The sequence below is a fragment of the Adiantum capillus-veneris genome, chromosome 8 (assembly GCF_014529385.1).
Source record: "Adiantum capillus-veneris isolate H3 chromosome 8, ASM1452938v2, whole genome shotgun sequence".
Taxonomy (NCBI): Eukaryota; Viridiplantae; Streptophyta; class Polypodiopsida; order Polypodiales; family Pteridaceae; genus Adiantum; species Adiantum capillus-veneris.
Window position 1 is genome coordinate 40,235,946 of NC_140938.1, and position 9,978 is coordinate 40,245,923.

Sequence of the window (9,978 nt, forward strand, 5' to 3'; positions counted from 1 at the left end):
TATGATTTACTCCTGATATTCTATTGAAATCCCAAAACACTTGCTAAACTTTGATCATATCCCAGAAGATCTGATCATTCCACTGATATCTATACCTTGGATATTCTTTCCTTTCTACTCCTAAGCCCTCTGGCCTTACTTATATATGATGATACCTCCTATTTTAGTTGCTATGTATTAGTCTTGACCCTCTAAAAATGAACTCCCCCTCCTACCTATCAATGACTCCCTATGAAGATGAAGGCTTATTGTGGAAACCAAAAGCATGTACTAAAGTAATTATTTTGGATGAATATCCTTACTAATTTCCTAGCTCCCTACTATTAATCATGGTGAGTGTATTTCTTCCAATTGATTGTGGGACTTTTTGGCACCTCTTATGGTGTGGTGGAAACTCCCACATCACCCACCATAGTTATAATGGGAGATTGATATGGAGCCAGCTTTAAAGTTAGCTTTTTTCCTCTTTTTGCTTACATTTCATAAATTGCTCCGTAAGCTTTATGGAGAAATTTTTTAAAAATTTTCTCTCTCTTCCCCCTCTCTCTCTCTCTCTCTCGGTCGCTCTCCTTCAATCTCTCTCTCTCTCTCTCTCTCTCTCTCTCTCTCTCTCTCTCTCTCTCTCGGTCGCTCTCCTTCAATCTCTCTCTCTCTCTCTCTCTCTCTCTCCCCACCCCCCCCCGAAACCACCGCTCCTCTACAAGAAAGACCACCTAAGAGAAACATAAAATTCTGATGCTATGACGAAGCAAGTACTCTCGTCATAATATTCACGCATACAACCAATGAAAAAAGAACCATCACCCCTTTGGAGTAACCTTGAGAGCCATACTAACTTTCCCTTATGACTGTCCATTCACACTCATAATCTTGTACTAAGTTGGAGGTACGTGGCCTTGAGTGAAAAGGTACTAGAATTGATCCTAGCACATCATTGTCCCCCAAGTCATCTTTGTTGCAAAGCTTTATAAAGATCTCGGTAACTTCATTATTCACATCGAAAAAAACTTCTGATTCTAGACTAGATCACTCATACCATTAATTACGATGCTCTTTTGAAACTTGACCCGTTTGGTTAGGTAGCCTGTGGCTACTATAATATACTCCGCATGGGTCCTACATTAGAAAATTTTGAAGGTCTTTTGGAGGGCCTCTTAGTAGAGAGAGAAAAAGAGCTCCTCCAATGAGAGAAGGGCCAACGTTACGTAGAAAAATAGGATGACACCTACTCATTCAATGAGCCAATGATCCTTGAAAATGGTCACCTTTTCATTAAATGTGATTGTCTTTTTCACGAGGTCGGCGTCGCTTATTCAATACCACTTTCTACATCATTTAAATTTAACTAGAGTGCTTCGTTAGTTGCGTTCGCATTGAAACACACACACACACACACACACACACACACACACACACACACACACACACACACACACACACACACACACACACACACACAGAGAGAGAGAGAGAGAGAGAGAGAGAGAGAGAGAGAGAGAGAGAGAGAGATTTTTCATGAAAGCGTTTTAGTTTTTTCTACCTGAGAGTGTTTGGGATATCGATCTTCGTGGTCCACAGGTGTAGCTCCGCATAAATTGGATACCGATCATAGTGCTTCTCAAGGGTACCTCACCAAAAACCACAAGGAGTGTTTAGAGTTTTTTCAAGCTCATCGTTCATGATCATACAAGATGTCAATTTTATTAATTATTTGTTGTTCCATTTTTATGTTTCAAAAAGAAAGAAAACATGCAAGTCTCCTTGCATGGGGGAGTTTGCACAGTCCTCCCCAATTTTTATAATACGAGGGAACGTGCCATTCCCACGGCATCGTGCAATTTTCAGTGTGTTCATTAACTGCGTTCTCAGTGTCAAAAATAAAAAAATGACAATGCTTACTCACCACGTGATTGAATGTCTATCACCAATGCACTTCCTTGCATCAATGAAGTTGGACATCTCCTGCACTTAACCTGTTGCAAAAGACGACATCCCAGGGAGGATGCGCTTCAAGAAGGTTTTGTGCTGTTGTGAGGACACCACATTTGGTATACAAATTGATCAATTACTACCAAGCATGACATTGTACCCCCAACAAGCCCTGACTAGAAATCTCATTGTAAATTCTGATACCCATGTAAAAGTCTTCAAGGTGCAAGTATAGGTGAAAACAGCCTACAACTTTTTGGCAATGCTGTTGTTGTGCGCATCCTGCAATCGATGCATTCCAATGCTTTGCATCCATTGAAAACAGCCTAGAGCTTTTTGGCCCTGCTCTTGTTGTGCACATCCCGCAATCAGTGCATTCAAAGAGGTGACATTTTGGGCAAGAAGCTGCTCAAGCACTTTTTGTACTTTCTCAAGAACACCACATCTAGCATACATATCGACCAAGGCATTGCAAAGCACGACATCTTTTTTTTATCAACAGCCCCTGACTAACAATATCAACCTGAATTTTTTGCCCATATCAACATCTTGCATAGAGCCACATGCCTTCAAAATGCACGCGTACGTGATCGCATCTGGTGGAAACAGACTAGAGTTTTCTCCTATGGCAAATCTTGCAATCAGTGGAATCTAAGAGTCCACTCTTTGTGTAGAAACCGAAAAACATTCTCGACCTTTGTGGCCCTGCTCCTATTGTGCATATCCCGCGACCAATGCATTCCCATACTTTGCATCCCTTAAAGCCTAGAGATTTTTGGAGTTGCTGCTCTTGCACACATCTTGCAATCAGTGCATTCCAAGAGACAACATTCTGGATAGGAAGCTCCTCAAGGACTTTTTGTGCTTTCTCAAGTGCACCACATTTGGCATACATCTTGACTAACACAGTCCCAAGCAAGACATCTTTTCTCAATAGCCTCTTGAGCTGCTCTTCTTGTGCACATCTCGCAATCAGTGTTGGCAAACAACAAGCTCATCAAGCACTTTTTGTGCTTTCTCAAGCGCACCACATTATGACGAAGACAGTGCCAAGCACGACATCTTTTTTCAATAGCCTCTGACTAACAATATAATTGTGAATTTTGTGCCCGTATCAGCATCTTATGTAGAGCCACATGCCTTCAAGATGCATGTGTAGGTGATTGCAGCCGGAGAGAGGCCCTCGCTTCGCATACATGTCAACCAAGGCAGTGCCAAGCACATCATCTCTTTTCAAGAGCCTCCAAGACAGTGCCAAGCACAACAATTTTTTTCATCAGCCTCTAGCGGTCGGGCTGCGTTCCTGCCTTGGCTTTACAAAGCTGTAGAGAGCCCTCTTTTCAAGAGCCTATGAGTAACAACATAGTTGCTAATTTTTTGTGCCCACATCAGCATCTTGCATAGAGCCACAGTCTTCAAGATGCATGCATAAGTGATTCCATCTAAAGAGAGGCCGCCCTCACTGAGCCCTCGCTTCACTCGTTGTTTTCAAAACTTGGCCCTTCAAGACAGTGCGAAGCATGACAACTTTTTTCAACAGCCTCTAACGCGGGCTAGGCTGTGTTCCTGCCTTGGCTTTAGAAAGCTATAGAGAGCCCTGCATCTCCCTTCAAACTTGTAAAAATAGCCAAGATTCCACGCTTCAGCCCTTCTCCCTGTGCATATCGTTGTCCTAGGTGCATCGATAAAGCGATGGAGCCCGTGTGAAAGTTTGCCACGTTGGCCCGCCCTTGTTGAGCATATCCTCCTATAAGTGCAACCAAGAAACTACATTTAAGGAGAAACCCTCCCTCCGCATTCGTTGAAAACACCCCTTAGCTTCCTGGCCCTGCCCCTGTCGGGCATATACTATAATCAGTGCAATTAAGAGACTTCATTCCGGACAGGAAGCTCGTCAAGAACTTGTTGTGCTGTCAAAAGTACACCACACTTGGCATACATGTCAAGCAAAGCCTTGCCAAGCACGACATCTTTTAGTAACAGCCCCTGCCTAACAATCTCATCATGACTCTGCTTGCCCACGATAACGTTTTGCATAATGCCACATGCCTTCAAAACACAAGCATAGATGACCGCATCCGTAGAGAAGCCCTCACTTTGCATCCGATAAAAACAACGAAGCACTTCCTGGCCCTGATCTTGTTGGGCATATCCTGCAATCAATGCATTCGAAGAGACTGCATCCCGGACATAAATCTCGTCAAGAACTTGTTGTGCTTTGGAAAGTACACTACACTTGGCATACATGTCAACCAAAGCATTACCAAGCACGATAGTTTTTTGCAACAGCCCCTGACTAACAAGCTCATCATGAATTTTTTTTCCTGTGTCGACGTCTTTCAAAGTGCCATATGCCTCCAAAATGCAAGCATAGGTGACCGCATCTGGAGAGAAGCTCTTGCTTCGCATCCGCTAGAAACATCCCAATGCTTCGTGGCCCTGCCCCTGTTGGGCATAACCTGCAATCAATGCATTCCAAGAGACCGCATCTCGATCAGAAAGCTCGTCAAGAACTTGTTTAGCTTTCAAAAGTACACCACGCTTGGCATACATGTCAACCAAAGCATTGCCAAGCATGAAAATTGTTTTCAATAGCCCCTGATTGACAATCTCATAGTGAATTTGTTTGCCCATATCAATGTCTCGCATAATGCCACATGCCTTCAAAATGCAAGCGTAGGTGAATACATCTGGAGAGAAACCCTAACTTCGCATACAATGGAAACAATTCAAAGCTTCCTGGCCCTGGATTTGTTGGGCATATCCTGCAATTAATGAAGTCCAAGAGATGACATCTCGGGTGGGAAGCTCGTCCATAACTTGTTGTGCTTTCCAAAGTACACCACAATTAGCATACATGTATACCAGCGCCTTGCCAAGCACGACATTTTTCTCCAACAACCTCTGACTGCATCCGAAGAGAGGCCCTTGCTTCACAAGCGATGAAAACAACCCATAGCTTCGTGACGCTGCCCATGTCGGGCATATCCTGCAAGAAGTGCAGTCCAACCGATGACATCCCGGACTGGAAGCTCATCAAAAACTTGTTGTGCCCTGACAAGTGAACCGCACTTAACATACATACTGGCCAACAAGCTCTGTAACATGTGAAATGCGTGTGGAGAAGATCAGGTAGCTTTTGACCGCGTAGTTTTTAAGGGATGCTATTGCACAACGAGGTTTGTTGAAGAACTTTCAAGCAGGTAATCTTCGTCCTATTTCTCAACGAGAAGAGAAGGCAGGAGGACCGAGGGGGTGATGCCTCGATATCAGGTAAGAGGCTTGTCTCCCACCCCAGTTAAAACAAACCTCTCATGGCTGTCGACATACTTGATCCTCGGAGAACGCGTGCTTAATATGAGCATCTGTCTCATGAATTTCCTTTAAAAGGGGCCTGCTTGTAAGCACCAAGAGCTCCGCCAGAGTGCAAAGGCAAAGAGAAATTAGCTCAAGAGAATTCAGAAGTCGTAGTCAAATAGATGCAGAATATGATGGCGTAGTGCTGTCGAAAAGCATACGAGCCATATTAAACGGGAAAGTCAGACACGTGGGTTCATGAGAGGGTAGAGATTTGAAATTCGAGGTCATAAGAGAATTCAAAAGCCACAATCAAATAGAGGCAGAATATGATGGCGTAGCGCTGTCGAAAAGCATACAAGCCATATTAAACGGGAAAGTTGGACACGTGGGTTCATGAGAGGGAAGAGATTTGAAATTCACTATTACGAAACGGGAAAGTCGGACACGTGGGTTCATGAGAGGGCGGAGATTTGAAATTCGCTACTAGGCTAACGAAGTAAAAAAAATACAAAATTATCAGATAATGTCAGGATTTGAAGATTTGGGCTCAATGATGTGGAATGGTTCAGTGTGTTCAAACAGACAAAGGATCCCAGCAAGTACCACATTAAATGCAACTGCATGTGAAGCGACATGTATGAGCAGGTGATGCAATTACCTATAAGGTCTACCAAAAGGGTCCAACACGCATGGAGATTAGCTTTGCATTCACAAAGGATTTGTCACAGAATTCAGCCATGTGTTTATTGCAAGCAGTACAGCCATGAAGTTCAATTGGGTTGAGTTCATTGTGCAGTATTTGCAGGATCTTTGTGAGATGGGCTACTACGAGGGCCATGTCAACAAGTGGAGGATGTGTAATTCCCAACATCAAGCTCCAAAACAATTGGGTTGAGTTCATTGTGCAGTATTTGCAGGATCTTTGTTAGATGGGCTACTATGAGGGGCATGTCAACAAGTGGAGGATGTGTAATTCCCAACATCAAGCTCCAAAACATGAGGATGAATCAATTGAAATGTGGAAGGACAACTTGGGCCGAGTAGGTATGAGCAATAGGTCAGCTTCCAAGGGCACACCATTGTCTTGTTGTAGCACTCAGCAGGATGCAAAAAGCCTTTCATTTTGACTTGGAGGATTTGCAACACATCGTAGCAATTGTCCTTCATCTGAGAACACAATTGCAGGATGCTAAAAAGGATCTCAAAAATGCACAACAGGAGCTAGAAGCTGCAAGGGTATTGCAAGAAAGCAATGTAAAGGTCAGTCTACTTGTTGCGACGATGCGACAGAAGCTGCATGATGTTGCTAGTGAATTGTAGACTTTATCACAGAGCTGTGATATGAATGCAAAGCAAAAAAAGGAGCCCAAAGTGAAAATAGAAACAACAAAAGAGATACTCGATGATTTGGGATTTCCTCACTGCGAGGACACCCCTGTTGATAGTTACGTTGACATCACCTCTCATATGGTAAGTGTTCATGATTTTCAAACTAGCACCTTATGTTTGGTATATGTGCATAGCTAACCTATGACTTACCATGCCCTTTTTGTCTTTTTTTATAGACTGAGGTGGAGGTCAAGGAATCCAAAGTGCATGCTACACTTGCTGGTGCATATGCAATCTAGGCTACAAGGCTCTTTTTTTTCCCATTGCCCTATGTAATTTAGCTATTGCCAGCTTTATGACAGATAAAGGGGTGCTAGACGATGCTGGGAAGGACTAGTGCATTGGCTGTGGTATGCCGCTTGAAGTACAAGAAATCCTTACAATGGTCAAGCTACCCTATGAACATAGTTACCACATGCTCTGCTTTGTAGCTTCCTACTCTTTTGGGACTGAATGTAGGGATTCCACCTGCCAGCAGAGGATACTAGCATAGTGGTTGTGCAAGATTGCAGGGCAAGAACATCCAATCCCACTAGACACATAAATGCCATGTATGCTATTGAACATCTTGAAAATGCTAACCAGCATTTAGCTAGCATATATAGAATTATAATAAGCATTCTGAGCATATGGGTAGTATGCTACATAGCATACTGGGTATGCTAGTTAGCATATTCAACATACTAACTAGCATATTTGGTGTGACAACTAAGCATGCTTGGAGGTATACAGGGTATGCCATGCCAACATACTGGGTATGCTAACTAACATATTGGGTATGCTAACTAGCATACATGGAATTATCATTGGCATCCAAAGCATATTAGTAGTATGCTAAATAGCTTACTAAGTATGCTAATTAGCATATTGAACATACTAACTAGCATATTTAATGTGCCAACTAAGCATGCTAACTAACATACTTGGTATGCTAACTAGCGTACATGGAATTATAATTAGCATTTTGAGCCTAGAAGTAGTATGCTACATAGCATACTAGGTGTGCTAGTTCATTAGGAAGAGAATGGGGTCTAGGGGGGCCTCTTTATTTGGCAGTTTAAGGGAGTCAAAAATCTACTATTAAGATAGCAATTAAAGGACAAATTTTGAATTTCAACAGGCAAAATGGCTAGTTTATTTGAATTCAATATTTCCTTTCAAATGAAATTTAATATCTAGCAGGCAAAACCATATCATGTAACATACCTACGGAAAGAGCTCGATATGTAGATTATAGAACTATAATCTCCGCTCAAATTAGAGATCATATGTAGTAGTTATGGGAGGCCAAAAATCATAAAGTTGTCCATCCCCTTTTTTGGGAGAAAAAGTGCATCCTTTGACCACACTTACACCTTTCTTACACGCCCACCATTCTTGCACACATGGAATGCATCTATTCATCAAAATGTTAATCACCTTCATAATCTCATGGCAAATAAAGAGGCCCTCCTAGACCCCATACTCTTCCTAATGTAGCATATTCAACGTACTAACTAGCATATTTTGTGTGCCAACTAAGAATACGTGCACATATGCTAGGTATGCTAACTAGCATACTTGATATGCATACTAGCATGCTAGTTGGCATACTGGGTATGCTAGCTAGCATACTGGGCATGCTAAGTAGCATACATGAAATCATAATAAGCATCCCAAGAATAGTAGAAGTATGCTACATAGCATACAAGGTATGCTAGTTAGCATATTGAAAAATATAACTACCATATTTGATGTGAGAACTAAGCATGCTTGGGGGTATACAGAGCATGCTAACTAGCATACTTGATATGCTAACTAGCATGTTAACTAACATACTGGGTATACGAACTAACATATTGGGTATGCTAACTAGCATACATGGAATCATAATTAGCATCTTGAGAATAGTAGAAGTATGCTACATAGCATACAAGGTATGCTAGTTAACATATTGAACATGCCAACTACCATATTTGGTGTGCCAACTAAGCATGCTTGGAGGTATACAGGGCATGCTAACTAGCATATTGGTTATGCTAACTAACATACTGGGTATGTTAACTAGCATACTGGGTAGGCTAACTAACATATTGGGTGTGCTAACTAGCATACATGAATTATAATAAACATTATGAGCATAGTAGTATTATGCTACATAGAATACAGGGTATGCTAGTTAGCATAATTAGCATACTTACTAGCATATTTGGTGTGCCATCTAAGAATGCTTGGAGGTATACGGGGCATGCTAACAAGCATAATGGGTATGCTACCTAACATACAAGGAATACTGGGTTTTCTAACTAGCATATCATATTGGGTATGCTAACTAACATACTGGGTATGCTAACTAACGTACAGAGCACAATAGTAGTATGCTACATAGCATTCTGGGCATGCTAGTTAGCATATTGAACATACTATTTAGCAATTTGTTGTGCCAACTAAGCATGCTTGCAATTATATAGGGTATGCTAACTAGCATATTGGGTGTGCTAACTAGCATACTTGGTATGCTAACTAACATACTGGGTATGCTAACTAGCATAGATGGAATTATAATTAATTAGCATTCACAACATAGTAGTAGTATGCTACTTAGCATACTGGGTATGATAGTTAGCATATTTTTACATACTTTCTAACATATTTGATGTACTTAGTATGCTTGCATGTATATTGTGTATGCTAAGTAGCATACCGGGTATGCTAACTAGCTAGCACACTGGGAGTGATTACAAGGATGCCATGTACGCTAATTAGCATACTTAATATGCTAACTAGCAAAATTGGTATGCTAACTAGCATACTAGTTTTGGGATTGCATACATTGTATAAATACCTACCATGCACAGTACTGACAATCACTAGTATGTTTAGGGTCAAGCATCTTCATTGCTAATGGTTTAGGGTCAAGCATCTTCATTGCTAATAATTCTCAGTAGCATACTCTCTAGGCTAGTTTGTTATGGAATTGATATTTATCCATTTATTGCAGCTGACAGGTGGCAAAAGCATCAACAAATAATGGATTATGCAGAAGGATATTATATTTTATGTATATTTGATTATTCAAGTGCTCTTTATGACCAGCCGGCTAGTTTGTACTCAATTTGACCATTCAAGAAATCTATAAATCAAATACGTGCAAGAGGGAAATGGTCACTCTTGCATAGGGGGAGATTGCACCCAGTGTCTGTGTTATTCTCCTCTCCTCTTGTCTCTCTCGCCGTGTCGGGCGTAGCACTCCACTCTAGGAGGTGCACTTTCACGTGCTCTCTCGCTCTATCTCACTCTCTGTCTCTCTCTACTCGTGTGCAACTTGATTATGTGCAAGGATGGTTGCCAGGTATGTAGATTTGTGTGTTTCATCGTCTA